Source organism: Ciconia boyciana, chromosome 2 (assembly GCF_034638445.1).
Source record: "Ciconia boyciana chromosome 2, ASM3463844v1, whole genome shotgun sequence".
NCBI lineage: Eukaryota > Metazoa > Chordata > Aves > Ciconiiformes > Ciconiidae > Ciconia > Ciconia boyciana.
In genome coordinates, this window is record NC_132935.1 from 128,665,413 (window position 1) to 128,683,332 (window position 17,920).

Below are 17,920 nucleotides of genomic sequence, written 5' to 3' on the forward strand. Positions count from 1 at the left end.
AGAGGTATATTTGTAGATCAGTAAATCGAAAGCTGTATTTTAAATATCCGTCTTGATGCTCAGTTCCTGAATAGAATGAAAATAGCAAGACAAAGAGAATATAAAAGGGACTGTAAGCTGATCTATTGATGCAACAGCATGATAGCAATTTATATGTGTGTCTGTTTAGTGCAGATTTACAGTAGGACCTACAATCTCAGCAGTAAAATCCCTGCAATCTCAGGCCCTCTCTGAAAGGCACAGTACATGCAGAGGACCAAAAAAAAAAGGAAAATTCCCATCAGTTCCATCCTGGACATTTTCACATCTGTGATTTTCCATCAGTTGGCAAAGAGGAAGGACATTTTGGGAAAGACAAATGAATTGTGGTGTACCTCCACAGTTCAATGTATGCTATTAGCACTTTCTAGTTCGTATCACCAGTTTTATAGTTAACAATGTAAGCATAAAAGTCATGTTAGCACATTATCAGTAGCTTGCCAGTGCTAGCGAGTATTTAATTTTTAGGTACGTAGGTGCTTATCACCACACAAACCAAGACCGATTTTCTGTGTTCAAGAATAGAGTTTTCTCTTGATCGCCGTTCACAGGAACGTAGACAGCTATCTTTTCATAGGCTTGCACTGCCTCCTCTAAAACCCCATATACCTCATTTTTCATTCTTTCCACCCTCCTAATGTAGGTGACCGACATAGCAGCCATCAGCTGATGCCTGAATGAGACGGAGCAGGCACAGGCCATTTGCTCTGGCACACACGTCCAAGCTTTCACCTGCACAGCGGGAAAATCTTTTCCACGGGGCAGCACCACCATCCTGGGCAGCAGAGGGCTGTGCACAGCTGGGGACGCCTGCAGCCCCTCTGCCCCGAGGGACGTCGGCTTGGGAGGACGCCGGCCATGAGCCGTGCCAACGTCCCGCTCATTGGAGAGCCTTCCAGGGCCACACAATGGACACCTGCAGCCAGGAAACGGAGTGGCGGGGCTCTGGGGGTTTGCTGCCGCCGTGAGATCCTCTGGTGTCACCACTGCAGCAGCAAGAAGGAGCTGGGGTCGAGCTGGGGGTGCTCCAGCCCCAGGACCCGCTGGAGTAGTGTTTTTATCAACCAGCAGTTCCACATAGAAACTTTTTCCCCTTAGACTCAAATACTCATCTAAGTCACCAGAGCTAGATTTGGGGTAAATATACAATATCTGTATAGGCACAAAGGTAATTGAAGTCATGGGAGAATGCCTTTTTAAGGGCCCACTACAAATCTGAATGGGTACATAAAAGCTGAACTTAAGCGCCAGTAAGTTTTATCACCGGCAGGCACAAGCTTTATATCATCAAAAAAAGTGTTTAAATAAGAATTGTGTTTCCATAAAGTGTGCAGCCAAGCAGCTGGCACCACAGAAAGCATACATGCAGATGCTGGGCAGAACTTTATCTGTGGCCTCGCTGATAGCACAGGGCCTTTTGCTTTGTAAGGGCATCTTTTGTTCCTGCGTGCAGTTTGGAGCTGGTTGCCGGGAAAAGGAAAGGTTTACGAAGGAAACAATTGAATGAAAGCAAACATAAAGGTAGACACCACTTTACATTTACCAGGAAACCAGAGAGTACATGCTCAAATCAACTAGTCTATTTGGTTATGTCCTTGCAAACACTATAAATCTGCCCCCTCTGACATGCTAAAGGGGAGCATCAGCAGAGGAGACCGAATTCCACACCGAAGCCCAGTGGGGACAGAGACAGGGCCTGTGATTAGCTTATAACACAGCTCCCCATTTGGAGAAGGCAAGATTTCAGTTTTCCCCCTACTTTGAGGCCGGGGCAGGGGAGAGGAGTAGCATTCTGGAATAAACTGTAGTTGCTGAGAATGGTGTTTGCCATGCCTCAAGCTGCTGCTGGACAGGCAGGTATGAAAACAGGCTTCCTGCCTGCAGAGCTCCTAATCCCGTGCCAGCAATGTACAAGAGGTGGAAGGAGAACACGTACCAACACATGCTTATGGATGGGTGGAAGTACACCCATGAAATGTTTCTTGCAAGCTGAGGGGAGCGACGCCAGCTAGGCTTACACAGACAGACAGGGCAGGCAGTCCAGACTCGCTGCACTGGTTCACACTGAACGTTGCCACTTCTCGTGTTTAATTTGATGAGGAGGCTGGGGAGGGAAGGGGGGTCTACCTTTCATTTTTGACTCCTGCTCTAAAGACTGCGAAGTGAGAAATGAGAAACTTCTTTGTTCTTTCACCCTCTTTGTTCCTTGCTCCTCGACATACCTGCAGTGCTTTCCCCTCCCCAACCGCTCCTGTTCCCTCTCACAAACAATTGCGCAGCTGAATGATTACGTTTTGATAGTAATCCTAGTTTCTAAATTTGAGATGAGTCTAGAAAAGAACAACATTCCCTTATTATAACAGTATATCACATCTCATCCCCCACTTTCAACACAGCATCCCAGCAAGTTCCCACTACCCATCTGATGAGGAAAGGAGGTAGGTAACTTTCTGCCGAAGACAACGGCTGTCTCCTGCCTGTTTGTGCAGGAACCCAAGTCAAACTTTTTCCAGTGAGCTTCTCGGAGGAGAAGGCCAGAGCCCCAGCATTGTGCAGCTCTCTCCTCACACTGGAGCTGTCAGCTACAATCAAAGCATCCATGTATGGTATTTCCAGTGGAAAAAAAAAAGTACACAGATGTATAGTTTGCATTTATGTACTGTAGGGACACCCTTGAATCGTGTTAAAAAATGTCAGTCAAGACATCTGGTCAGCTGTCCTAATCCATATTGGGGTTTTTAGACTACTGTTATGCCCCAATATGCTTTGAACATTGCCAATATGCTTTCTCTGCAGTAGCAGCAGTGTGTCCCCTTTGGTTTCACAGCCCATCCCCGGCATTGTTTTTTATAGTGTCACGTACTGAGCAAAATGAAAAACCACATACTGTATCTCGTGTGTCTGGCTAATGAAACTGGTAGGACAAACCTTGTGTGATTAGGAACAGGGACGGATTGGCTTAGGTCTAGTTCATCTTACGGACTGCAAAAAGAATCAGCTGTCACTTGTGCCATGCAGCAGATGGACAGTTTGCATCCGATTTACATGCAGGCGCCAAAGCCTTTAGAAGCTTTGGCAGCCCACTTGCCATCAGGCAGCAGACTTTGATGTCCTGCAGATGGTTACAGCAGCCATCTTGCGCTCGCGTTGCGCGGCGCTGTTGTGCCTCCTTGCAGGCGCTGGCCGGTTCACTCCCGGTGCCTTTGGAGCTGCCGCAGCGCGTGGTGCCTACCCAAGGCTCGGGACCCTTTGGCCACTGCCTAGGCACAGTTGCATTTTCATTTCAATACAAAGCTCCGCTGTGCTTTGCTTTTATGGCGACTGCGTGCTTGCACCCACATTAAAAATCCTAACGGTGCCTACCGCAAGCTGTCCCCACGCTCCCTCCGCCGAGCTTTGTTGTATTTTACATTCCCTACCTAGAACCCCGACAAATCCACCGCCCCCACTCCCTTCGACCATAATAGCATAATTTCAGAATAATCACTGATCCAATTTCTGTATGAATTTAGCTCACCAATGCAGCTTTGCCTTAGCACGGTTCAACCCGTCCTAGGTAATGACACGGAACAAAGAGTTTTCTTCATGGTGGTCAGGCTAATCTTGCTCCATGAATAGCCCAGAGTAATCTGTCAGCAGTGGAAAGCTGTGGCTGGAGGTCTTCCAAAATCAGCTCTTTCGCATTTGGTAGGAGCAGTTAGGAATTCTGACTGGCACTATTAGTCGGGAGCCATGTCATCACGCTACAGAAGGGACCGCAGTTGTCCCCACTAGGTAGGATCAGCCCAGCATATTCTACCACGCTTTTCCATCCCTTGAGTGTTACTGGAAGTTCAGCAAAAAGTCTCTGATGAGGCTTTAAGAACCAACCTAGAAAAGACAAATTCAATAATGCGTGATTTCCAGGCAGTCGGAAGTAATAGAAAATATTAGGGGGGCGGGGGAGGGAGAATATACATCTAGATCTATATACACACACACATATAAATTGTCAATTAATGCAGACTGGTTACAGCCAGCAAACAAGAAGAAAAAAATAAACAGTTAATTAGGGCTTTTTGAATCATTGTTATATATACAGTGCATCATTTGCAGGTGCTACAAAAGTGAAAAATAACCATTATAATTACTAGTATTCAAAGATTCATATTTTCCCCCATGTAATTGATTTAGGATTATCAGTTTTCTTGTAGTTATACAAAAGGCCTGTCAAGGTGTTTCCACACGTGTTTGGCTCATGCATGTTCCAAACCCAAGTCAAAATGCCATTGTATTTTACATGGCACAGTTAAAGTGGCTCTGAAAAATAGGCCAGGTTTTACCTGTATTGTTATCTCGGTTAAATTATCTTACATATGTTTTAATTTTTTTCTTGTTCATCCTTCCTTTATCTTTTTTTCCTCTCTCTTTCTTTTTCTTAAAATACATCTGTGTTTGTTGACTGCCCCAGATTATATCTAAGTGAGGAGTGGGAGTACTTGCACCTGGTACAGTATATGTAGCTTAACAATACATATCATTACATTATTTACAGCTCATTTTATGTTATTCAATAGTAAACTGCATATTAACCCTTTGAGAACCTGGCTGGTGCTGCTCGGCGAGGCAGAGGATCTCTGCATTTGTCAGGGCTGCGGGAGTACGTCTATAACTGTATTCATAAAGATGGCACCGTGCTCATTACAACCGAGATCGCCACCCGAGCCAGCTAATTCCTCTCCCAGGAAATCTCGTCCATAATCACATTCCTCACCAGACCACGCTTGTACTTCTGCTGATAACACAGGTTATAAAAGGGACTCACTCAGTGCTGGAGTCAATTAATGAACCGGCTTTTTAACCTCCTTTATTGGAGTACATTCGGCACCGAAGGGACCTGATGTTGTGCTGCTGGCAGAAGAAGGGCCCAAGTGATGCAATTTCAGGCCATTTCAGCCCGGTCTCCAGTTCTGAGAAACAGGCATCGCGACTGACCTCATTCGGCACTGACTCAGCAGCCTCAGCGCCCAGAGGAAAGGAGGCAGAGCTCAGACGAAGCCCAGAAGAAACTCTCTCTCCACTGCCCAAGGAGGAAACATTATCTCTGACCAAAGGACTGACGGACTCAAGCATCACCTACACTTTCCCTGCAGCTGGAGAAGACCACGAGTCACGATCTCTTATTGTGTTTGCATTTGTGGAGCGGGGTTTTTTTTCCAGGGAAGAGAGGGAGAAAGGCAGGGAAGTTGAACAAAGGCAGGCAATATAGAAGAGGAAATGAAAATGTCAGGAGCTGGGGTGACGGATGTCAGGACGGGGGAACTTGAATATGCAGTGCCATGCAAAACCTTTCCCTCTATTTTAGCAATATTCGGCGTGGTCACGCCACACAGAGAAATGCACAAACTGGCCTTTCCTTTCTCTGGCAATTTGTTTGGCATACAGCACACATATCTGTCAAAATGTTGCGTATGCCATGCGGTGCTGAGATAATTCTTCTTCTGTAGTAAGCACCGAAGTAGGAAGGGGATCCTACATCATAACATTCCTATTCCTAACCTTTAAATACTCATCAATATCTCTGTTGTTGAATTAATCAGTCTCAAGATTATCAGCAATTTAGTTGCATTTTGTTGGTAATTAGCTTGATAAATTAGCATCTGCAATATAAAACTTGACATCTTATTGTTCCCTCAGTTTTATGGTACTTCTGAAAAAAACTGCAGCTTATTTCAAAAATGATCATTTCTATTACAATAAAGGCAAATACCAAAACCAAAGTTTGACAAGCTTAGTAGCAGACAGAAACAAGCTCCATTGATATCCACTGGGCAAAATATCAAAGATGAATAGCTCATAATGCAAACTTCAAAAGTATGGTTTAAAAAATAAAATTTGAATCCGTTCACTGTGGGCAGCTGCTTCTTGTCAGTAAAATAAAATAAATGCTCAGTGAATTCATTTTCCACATTTTCTGTAGAAAGGCTGACGAATAAACTTTGAAATGTGAGGGAATTGAGAATTGATAGGAAATAAATGTATTTATTCCAGCAAGCCCCTCAGAGCTATCTGAATTTTCTCAAATCAGGTAAAAAATTAAACCTTTTCTTCTAAGACTGCTTTTCCTTTCCGGGCCACATTGTTACGTCTCACGGAGACCCCACTGTGCAGGACACTAATGTCTCTTTTTGTTTGGGGGCAATTTTCAAAAGGACTGTCGAAGCTTTTTCCCAAACAGCATCCAAAGGCGAGCTCGTACTCCCATTTCCTCTTTTCATGATGAAAGGGAAGAGTGGGTAGGTATCTTTCTCAGAAAATATGTTTAAAATATAGCAATTTCGCAGTACAGATGTGGTATTATAAACTGAAAATTCCTCAGCATTTTGTTTTAGCCATTATTTCTATTGTAGAAAACTGTACTAATAGAAACATTCCTATTAATCTGAATTTGAGATATTTCATACAATGTATATTACCTTTCTGCTGCCTGCAACCTTCTGCCAGGTTTTTTTTTCCCCCTTTTTTTAGGAGGTGCTTTGAGAGGAATATACCATGAGAACAATACACAGCTGCTGCTGTATAGAGATATCTAATTGTCAATATTGTGGAATTTCTACAGCTTATTACTTGCATTCAGTCTAATTCTGGGCAAATTGCCAGTCACTTCAGGGACATTCAAGTGAGCCATATTACACGTGGTACGGCATCACAGCTTTAAGATACCCGGCTGTTTTGCCTCTGGCCAGGGAATGTTTGTACCAATGCTACTGAGTGAAGGGGGGTAACTACAAATAAAATAAAATTTGTATTTTTTCAAGTGGGCTGCATTTCAAGCCCAGATGTTAGTAATGAAAGATTCAATTTAAGGATTTAAATTACAAATAAATAAAGTATGAAACAGATGTGATTTTTAAGGAAGTTCAAATTATCCAGGAAGAAAAATATCTCTGTGCATGACAAAGTAATAGGGATTGTCTTGAGAGTCTGTTGAAAACAATCTGCTGTGCTAGATACACCCTTAGGACAGGATTGGTTTGGAATGGGAAGGACTGGTGGAGCTTGTCATTAAACAAAAATTGTGTTTAATAAAACTTTATAACCGTGATTAATCCTATGAGGCCCTAAAGGAGTTTGCAGTTTCTGATAAACACATTTTCCTTGTTTGCAATGGTAATGATATTTTGAAGTGAATGGAATCTGAACAAAAAAACTCTAAGGGTAAAAAAGGACTTGTCAGGTACCACCTATGAAGAAATTACAATGGCACAAAAGAAAGAAGGGCCACCCACAAGGGAAACCTTAGATTATATGTTTGAAAGAAAGGGGGAAAAATGATAGGTCATCGCAGGTCTCTCTTTACAGTAGTTTGATCATCACAGAATTGCCTATAAAAACCACAGAAATTATTCGAGGCCATCTAGCATGTGAAGATTAGAATCCCACATGTTCGATGCAGGTGCTCACTAGCAAATGCATAAAGGACTGGAGCTACAGCAGTGATTTTAAGTAATGTGTATGCAGAGAGCAGGGAACATCGCTCAGCATGGCTGCTTTGCTGACCAGCACAAAGTCCCACGGCTGCATGTTTAAAAAGTCACATTTTGCAAGGAGAGCAGGTAAGCAGTAGCTATTGATGGTGATAATGATTACGGCTCTAATTCTGCAAGGTGTCGAAGAACATGTCCAGCTTTTAGGAGTGAGGGACATACACCTCCTCACGTGCTGCACGGATGTTGCCTGAGGAGGAGTCCATGCCTTCTTCACCACCAGGAAAATAAGTTTTAAGGGTTCTGCAAGCGATTAAGAAATCCATGTGCCCAAATGGAAGGTGGAAGGATTGCATAGCACATTGTAGAAATTTCTAACATTTGCAATTCCCCCAAAACAGTGTGGGATGGAATGCTTTCGTAATGGGGTGGAACAGCTAAACCAGGTCAGAATAGCTGCAGTAACGATGTGCTAAACATTACCTACATTTTACCTGATTTTATCTTGAGAGGCCACCTGTAGTAAGTAAAACGACTTCTTTTTATGTTCACTACTTATACATTCTATATATGCTGCTTACCAGTGCTAGAACGAGTGATTCCACCCCCCTTGCAGGAAAACAAACAAACAAACAAACACAAAACAAAACAAAACAACAACAAAAAACAAGCAGCTTTCTCTGGTGTGAATACTCTAGCACTTCCCAGAACTGTCAGAAGCCCTTTCAGCTTGTCTTGATTTGGGACAAAGCCACATTTAGAAGTGCTCTGCCTTCAGCTGGGAAGTGGGGGGGGGGGGTTTAATGGGAGAGAATGAACATTTTCAATATATGCTAAACTCAAAAGTTTTTAAATTAGTCTTTTCATTTTCCTGTTTTATTCTTAGGGGTTCATTTTTGCTTGAGACCTTTTGAGTCCAGTTTCCTTTCCTGGCTATATCTGAGTTTAATATCAAAAGGTAGAGTGCAGCACAGCTCTGCTACCTCCTAGCTCTTTGTGATGAATTTTTCATTTCCTACATCATTCACAACTTCTTGCTGTAATTTCATATGGCCTGTATAGCACTGTATATATCTGGACCATAAACAGAGACAAAATCAGGTTGAGCCTTTATGAAAATGTGTCCTATTAAAGTGCAAATTTCCTTGCACCACCATATCACAAGCAGCTTTCACAGGAAAAGAAAAGAGTGTCAATCTGGCATCGGCACATGGGTGGCTCCAACAACCCAAAAGGCCTTCACAATCTCCAGCTTCTACGATTCCATAAAGATATGGTGCCTCAAGGCAAAGCAAGGAAGACTTTTTTCAGTCAATCTCAAAATATTTCAGGTACTTCTATTATCCAGCATAACATAAACAACATGAAAAGCAAAACAGTGTTGTAAGGTGAAAAGAAAACATAGAGCACTGAAGTTGTAGCACACTGTTATTTTCCAGATTAACAAGCAAATGTGTGTTTGAGGTGATGCTGGGGCACATTGTATAGATATGTTGGTCTCTTCACTCTCCATGGAAAAAAAAGCTTTTGTTTGTAAAGCAAAGAAGCGCACAGAAGAAAAACCACAACAGATTTGTATTCCATTTTGGCACATTGTCCTCATCAGCTTGCAGTGGGAATGAAGGACCCTCAGTACTTTCCAAAGATGCTCACAGTCCTGCAGGGTTCATCTCTGTGAACAGTGTGCATCCATAGGTAGCTTGCACAAGGAAGCCTAACACGTAAAACAACCTGGTAGCCTCTGCCCTGTCAAAACCTATTAGTTAATGCTTCCATTTCAGCAAAGCACTATTAGAAATACAGTATGGTCCTGAAGTAGTCACAGTTTTAAGGTGGCATTTATGTCCTGGGACTGACTGGAAACATGGCCCAGAGGAGACCTTGGGGTGTGCTCAAAGATTAGTATATTTTTGTACATCATGTGTGTATTGGCCCTGCAATATTTGGTGTGGGGGGTTAAGTTACATTAGCTTTAATTCTAATTTTCTTGTAGTGGCTAGTGCTGAACTGTTATTTTTTTTCCCTTCAGATTCTAAGGTAATCATTTAAGGATTTATCTTCTAGTTAAATAAATTCCATACTGACAGCATTACTTTACAATAGGAAAACAAGTAGAATAACAATTTATCATTTCTTATATGGCTGCATACAGAACAGTGGCTCTGCTTTTTGTATTATTATTACAGCAGCAATTAAAAGTGCCAGGCAGGGACCAGTCCCCACTGCATTATGTGCTATTTAAACATAAAGTTCAGCCTCCCTAATAAGTTTACAGTCTCTCTTGCACAGTGCCAGACTTTCTTGCCCTCACAAACACACTGGCTTCTTGCTGTATCATCTTCAAAGGATGGCCTGAGGATGCTCTTGATACCAGGCTTGCCTGTCGTGAAGACCCAGAGCCCGTGAACACAGCCTGTGCCCAGGCTCCGGGGTAGGCAGGACCCCCCAGCCCCACCGTGTCCAACAGAGGGTTGTCTACCTCTAGTTACAGCTCCGCCGTGGGGAAAGATGGTGCTCCTTCCAGTACTTTATAATCCTTACCCAAGGACCTCGTCACGCAGCTTAACATATCATTTTCTATGGTCTTTTAAGTACAAGTGCACATCTGCAGAAATATTTCTAAAGCTATATGTAAAGTTTAATGTATAGTGCATAAATAACAGATGCACAAGTGCATCTTGAGATGAACAAATTCTGTGAACATATTCATAATTAGAGATTATAACACATTGCAGACTTCAGGAAAGATATTTTCTATGAGGAATTATAGGCATCAATGCATCGCAGAGTGAGGGGCTGGATTTAGATCATGAATCTCTTTTTCCAATTTATAAAGCTGCCAAAGTTGACACAAGAGTAGGTAAATTAATTGATAGGTCTTGTGCTATAAAGGTGTAGGCTTAAAATGTAAGCCTGAATATGCCACACATCCTGCCGAGCCCGAGCAATGTGAGGCTCCCTACGGGTTAGCCTAACACAGAGATAACAGGCGTCCTCCAAGTCAGAGGAGTTTACCCATGGGCTTTGTAGACTTCCCCGCTCTGGGTTTATTCCCTCCACAGTGCAGTGCCTGCCTGCTGCTGAGAGCTTGTGCGCACCCATCAGCGCAGCACCAGGGGGGCTCACCACACTCAGGCAATGAGCCCAGCTTTGGGACCCCAGCTGATGCCTCTGTACGCATCGCTGTGCTATGTGGAGGTACCAGCCCTCTCAGAGCTAGTTTTGGATTAGTTGCACTAAACTCCACTGCACCACCTGGACCTGCCCCAATACTCCCTTCGTATTAACTGGCTAAAGAACAAACCCAGGTGCTGCAGGTGAGGACAGCATGAGAGCGCTTGCACCCTTCTTGCCAATACTGCACCTGATCTGTGGGTTAAAAGACCACTTTGGTTTCCAACGACCTCAACCTGACAGCTGTCATGAGCACTGAATCCGCTTTTAAAAAATGGAACCCCTCAATGGAATTAAAGCCCAGTAATACGCTTGTCTGTTATTTATTCTATATTTAATAATCCCTTTCTATGACACACATTGGAGATATAGGAGGTGCTCTCATAAACTTTTTAAGATAAACCCATTTCTTTCCCAGGAGGTTCCACCTGACACAAGGCATTACTGAAGATTGACAGGAAAGTGTACTGGTAGCCAAGACATGCTATAAGACAAGCAGAAGATACTTAAATGATTTATTTGTGGTAAGGCATTTGAGGAGCTGTTTGGTCTCGGCAGAAAGGAGTTATGGGGGTACTGTACTTCCAAACTGAGGTAATATGTGGGGGAATACATTGAAATACAAGACTTGCCAATTTATTATCTACATTAGTTATCAAAATATTGTTGGTTTTCCACACCTATTAGCCAGATATCACTGGTTTCAAACTAGCAAGCAGGAAAAGATAAAGAATGCGAAGTGCCTTTGGGAACCCTACTCTCCCAGGAAGGGGAAGGGAGGTATTTCGATCACCCAGTGCGCAGGAGGAGGCTGACAGCAGATCATGTTGAATCAGTTTCAAAGTTCAATGCAAACTCAACAGAAGTACACAGGCAAGAAGTAGGGGAATCCTCCCAGGAGTCTAGATTGCAAGAAATACAAATCTAAGTCAATGCACCCCTGAAAACCAAGGATGCCTCCTTTGGAGACCACTAAGAAACACCAAGCTCTCTTCTAGAGCAGAAGAAAAATACTGTGTATACCTCTCCTAAACAGAGGAACAGTTTGTCTCCCAGAGCTGCTGGACTGGCAGGGGGGAGGTATTTGGTTCTAGGTCCTTACCTGACTAGATCATAAATCATGAAGCAAAAGATCCCCCAAGCAACCTTCCGGAACAGGGAAGAACTAGCTGAGGGCATGGAAAACTCTTCCCACCATATGTGCAAAGATGGAAGGGTTGATACCATGATTTTTTTCTGAGTTTAAAGTGGCTAAATAAACATGAAACAGCAATACACAAAAATTAACACTTAAAATACTGTTGGTTTTTGAATGCCTGTAACCAACTAAACTTTCCCTCAAAGATTCAAAAAACAGGCTTTACTGAGAGGATAAATCTGTCATTTTTTCAGACCAAACAATTTTTCCAAGCTATAGTTATGGAAGTGGAAGAGAGGGGATGCAGAAAGGTGCATGAGCCAGGCTGCGCAGCACAGGCTGCTTGCAGATTTAATTGTACTGAACTGCTGCCTCTCTTTATGTCTGCTAGATTTAAGCCACCTTACACCGCTAACAGATCCAAGTCCAGCAAAGCACCTCAACATGTGCTGAGCTCTAACTCATTCAGATTGCTCACACACTTAAAGAAAATCATGTGCTCATGTGTTTTGCTGGGCTTCTCACCACAGAACCAGAAGCAATATAGAAATGTTTTCACCCTTGAATGAAATTAAGAATTTGGGAGCAGTCAGCGGAGGCTTTTTCCACAAAACCTGCATTTCTTTGTGTCTCTGCAACTTGACATTCTGCTGTTTCTGCCATTTACATCTTGTTAATGCTGGGCAGGTGTTTTCCAGTGCAGGATTTTCCATTAGCAGGATGTCAGAGGGACATACACAGGACAGTGGGATTCTTGGAAGCTGCAAGGGACTGGCAGCCTCTCTGAAGCTGCATGAGAAACAGCACGATGTCAAAATTTACTCTTCAAAATGTTTTAAGGTTCAGATGTTGCATCATGTATTTGGCTAAATTAAATTTCCCGGCAACTGTTTCCTTAAGCAAACATTTGTTTTCAAACCAATCCTTGGGGTTTTTTTTTATTTCCTCCCTCAGTGTAATATCTGAATCAGCAGATTTTAAATACTCAATATATCTTTAAATGCCAATGCACAACAAGTATAGCAGGTGTTTAATTGTGGTTTAAAGATCCACATTTTTCACATTTTACAATCACAATTAAAATTAAGCAATAACACCAAAGGAGTTCCGGTATGCAGCAATAATACTTACCCATATAGTGAAATTGATAAGGATCCAGATATAATGATGCCCATTGTAGTAACCCTGTGGTGACTGATTGCTATTCTGCTGTTAGCAAACAACCAAGAAATACTTTATTTTTTTCAGAATTATCAATTTGTTTCTAGGGTATGAGAACAATGAAAACCTTAAGGGAGAAAGCAATAGTTAGTGAGGTATTAAAACAGTTCTATAACTAATAAAAACACTAAATCAAGTTAGATATGCAGCAGTGTGTCATTTCTATTTTAATAAAAAAGTACATTATTCTCTCCTCAAAATTACAAAATTTTATTTTTTTTAGTCATTGCCAACATAATCGGAAAGTTTAAAAAAAGTCATAAATCTACAGTTTCTGGAACTGTCATTTTGTGATTTTCTACTCTTTAAAAAGACAGAGTATAGCACATCTATTCATAAAACAATCTTCTTGAAAACTTATTTGCATCATTGCTTAGAATGTTTTTAAGGGAAGAGCTTGGGGAATTTCAGACAAAAAAATGTTTGAGTTTCATAACGTCTCCATACATGAGTGAGCTGTGAAACACGTTCTTAGGAGCTATAGCTCCTACACATATTGTACTAGGTGGTAAAATAAATCTAGTGGTTTCATACTGCACCGCAGATCCTGTGATATGGAAAAACCAACAGACAAACTGAGCTCTTCTAATGTGGAGACTTAAGTAATAAAATTCACTGTTCAAAGAATGACTGATGGTATCATCACAAATTAATGTGCAAAAGACCATACTCCTTCGCTTCCAAAAAAGCAGAACAAGAGAGAGGTGATGGTCACATGGCTGGGAATGGTATTTCTATAATTTGGGTGATCTGAAATTCATTGCTTATTAATATTTCATAGCTCTACAACCCAATCCCATAGCTCTCGCACAAGCAAATTTCCCACAGAGTTCCATAACATGTATAGATGTGTAGAAAAAAACTCAAGATATAATTAGGAACAATGGTAAATAACACTAGGCATTGGTACCGTTCTGGTGAGAAGGGCTAGAGGGAAGCGGCACCTGCGGTGAGAGATGGTCACTTACTCGAGAAAAGGAAAATTCAAGTCTTGTTGAGAATGGCACTCCTTCTAGACATGCTGAAACAAGCACACTACAACCCTTCAAGCTTAATTTTCCGCTCTGTCAGCTGTACTATCAATAATATTAACTCTTTTGTGCATCTAGAAAAACTGTAGCTTTATGAGAAATTAAACCTTTACGGAACTATAGTGCCCAATCTTCCCTTTCTTCCTGAAATCAGAGGGGAAATCTGAGATTTTATGGGACAAGGTGAATGGAATGGTGAGCAGCACACTGCTACATTCCCTTCCTTCATGTCCCACCTCAACTCTCCTGAACATACACAGACAGTGCTAATAAACAGCAAATAAAAGTATAAGAGGATCTGGACCTGCTCAGCCAAAATATGGATGCTCAGTCAAATTCACCTTCCTTCTTCAAGCTGGTTCCAATGAATCTGTTTCACTTTATAAAAAAATAAGTGGATGTGGGGGGCAGAAACTGAATCTGTTTCACTTTATAAAAAAATAAGTTAATCTGGGTGGCAGAAGCATTCTGACACTGTTAAAAGCATATTTTTGCTGACTTAATTCAAGTCCAGCCTGCCCTCCACAGCTCCCAGCTCCTTGGATTTGGTCTTTGTGAACATTCCTGAGATGTCAACATTTCATCCAAATCAAGAAAATGTTTACAGTTCCAAAGCTCTCATTGAATAGAAACATGGTTTCTTGCCCAGGTCTAGCAGATTAGCTTGCTCCCAAATTAAAGCATTGGCGAGAAGCTAATGCAGCTTAATACCCATTCAAAGAAAACCAGCCATTTCTAAATCTGTTCCTTTTCCAGTAGATGTACCATCTGGAGAAGGTCATGTAGGAGGAGAGAGAAAGAATGGGAAGGAACAGGATGCAGAAAGGATGCCACGTAGAAGACTCTGCATTTAGGTGAGAATATAAGCTAAGGAAGTGGTGAGCTACAAGAGAAGTGAGTGGGTCAGGAAGAATTCTCTACTGATGGCTGGCTGATGGACGTCCATTGTATAAATATGTTGTAATTAAGAGGCAGTTCCCATCATAAAAAGTTTACCGTCTAAATAATTCAAGCATATAAAGGACCGAAGAAAGAAAAAAGCATTTTAGGGATGGGAAACCAAGGTACTTTGCTAACACTGTACTCCGTGTCCTTCTTATCTGACCCGATGAGCCTTTTCTTACAAATGCATTTTTGATGTGCTTAACAAAATGCATTCACTTCATGCAGTTGGCAGACTTAGTTGTTGCATCAAAAATAGTTAATGGCAAGTATCAGCATTTTTATATTTCTTTCCTTGTGCAAGTATTTAATAACAGGGAAATAGCAAACAACAGCTGTGTAAAAGGAAAGAGCAGTATAAATGAATGCTCATCCTGCATCACAGGGAACGATATAAGCCTAAGATTCAGACTGGGAACTTCCCCCAGATTGCAACCAGATGCTTTGCAGTCGGTTTGCCACACACAAAATGGGTCAGAAGAAACCTGAGGGGTATCATTCTTCACAGGTACCTTGTGCATATATGGTATCATTTAAGGAAATCATGAGTCTACCTGTAAGTAGCAAAGACCAGAAAGACCTGCAAAATTGAGGGATCTAAGCAAAACAGGGAAACCAAAAAGATCCCACCAGGACAAACATAAGCAGAAGGCCTGCATGCAGGACAGCATGCCGAGAATGACTCCAGCTCAACTGGAATCAAACTGCCCCTGACATCTGTGAAGCCAAGGGCTTTTGCCCTGCTGGGAAGGTCTGACTTGCATTGCCTTTGCCTTTGACGGCAATATTGAGCCTCATTTTAGGAGAGTTGTGGATAAAGAGGGTTCTTTTTTTTTTCTCTCTCTAGGCTTCCTTGATCTGATCATGACGCAAAAAAACTAATTACAGCAATTAATACAGAATTAGAATAGTTTCATGCTAACTCTGTGAGTAGCTTTCTAGCAGCAGATTGCCTAGAGATACAGGGTTTGAAGCAAACTCTAAAGCTCTTATTTTCCTGATTACAGCTGTTGAAAAACTAACATGTTGGTCCTCAGAATGAAGAGGGAAAGCTGACTACGAAGCCCTTATGAGTATATTATTCTGCAAAGTGCAGCAATACATTAATATAGGCAGAGGCTTACAAAGGAACTAAGAAATGTGCTCAGAAGTCAAATCCTGTTGCATTCTCAGGCTCTTCACTACTTTTCTGTGCTGGAAAATTATGCCTACCTGGTTATTTCCCTGTAATGTCACCAGAGAGATAGATGAATCAAAATGGGAAAACAAAAGAGGGAGATGTAAAGGGAAGGAGTCAGCTGCAAATGTTCTTCAGTGACTTTAAACAATGTTAGCCAAATCTAACAAATTAGTGCAGAGAACATAGCACATGGTAACAGCATGACCTCAAATGACTTGCTCTCCTTTTAAACTTTAACATCTACATCTACACAGGAATTAGCATATACACTCTGGACACACGTTACTCATGCTTGCTATTGTATAGCACCAAAAAAAAAAAACCAAGCAAGAGAAAGAAAGTGTAAACACTTGCCAGCGTATTGTTTGCTGGCAATAGCAAACAAACCGAATACTGAACAGTCATGCTTCATCCAACAAGCATAGCTGCTAGCCAAATGCAGGCTTACAATTGTTTGGATGAAAAAGAGACTACCATCCATTCACCTCTGTATTAAGGATTTGATGAACTGTGCTGCAGCAAGCTAGGAATCAATCTTTTGGAAAGAACTGATATGAACACTTACTACAGGATGTGGCAAAGTGTATGAACTTCTTACATGCACCGTTTCCAAGAGCAAATAACTATAAACATCACAGACTGCATGGTTTGTACTGACAGGGAACAAAAAAAATCCCAAACAGCTTCATCAGTGGGAACCATATGCGACCCCTGAAAGACATCAGCTTCAGTTCTCTTCTCCTTTGGCATTGCTTTAAGAGACTGAAGAGACGGTAACTGGACTTACTTCCCTGGCAGCTTGGTCCCTTCCTCTGCCCCCTCAGCACAGAGGCATTTCCTCCTACACCCACTCCCCAGCCTCTGGATGAAGAGAGGCAGGTTGGTGTGGGCCTTGATTCCCAGCTGGGGAGCGTCTCCCAGGCCATCATGAAATCTGTGGTGGGAACCCCCCTCTACTGGATGAAGGGAAGTGCAGGGAATTGAATGGACTTGCATCCTCTTCCTCCAGTTAGTGCAGTTTTAAAATACTATGCCAAAGTAATGCCTCTTCGATGGTGGTATGCAGAAAGCACGAAGCTCCTTGTTATAGGCGATAGGATTTGGGGGCACACTGTTGGGAGAAAAAGAGGGAGAAGGAGAAGCAATAGCTGCAGTACTCTGCCCTCTGTTGTGGCAATGTAACTTTTGGGAAGGGAAAGTGAATCTGGACCATGAGCTATACTGAACTATTGTGGTACACTAGCAAGCTTAGATTCGGCATGAAATTCCGATACATATTCAAAGCACTCTACATGTATAGTTTGTAAGAAAAGCCTCAAGATAATGTGAAAAACTCTGTAGCTTACAGTAACACAACCTGTCAAAGAAACAGATGTGTCCACAAAAAAAAAAGTACTGAGTGTGCAGCCAGAAAATGTATGATACTAAGAAGCTCTCTTAAACAAACAACCATTAATGGAACAAACCTGTTAAAATAATTCCTTTTCCATGCACAGAGGTTATGGGTTTAATAGATTTTTACTGTATTAGCACAGAAATGCACTTTCACTTTCCATAGCTAATCTTGAAGGAACACACATTAACATACTGTATTTTTCTGCTGTATTAATGAACATTACAACTAAGACAGTATTATACTCATTATGAACCTAATAACTAACACATGATCACAAAGCATTACTATGTTAACACTTTCCTGCAGAGATGTGAAATGAATAGCACCTCTGTT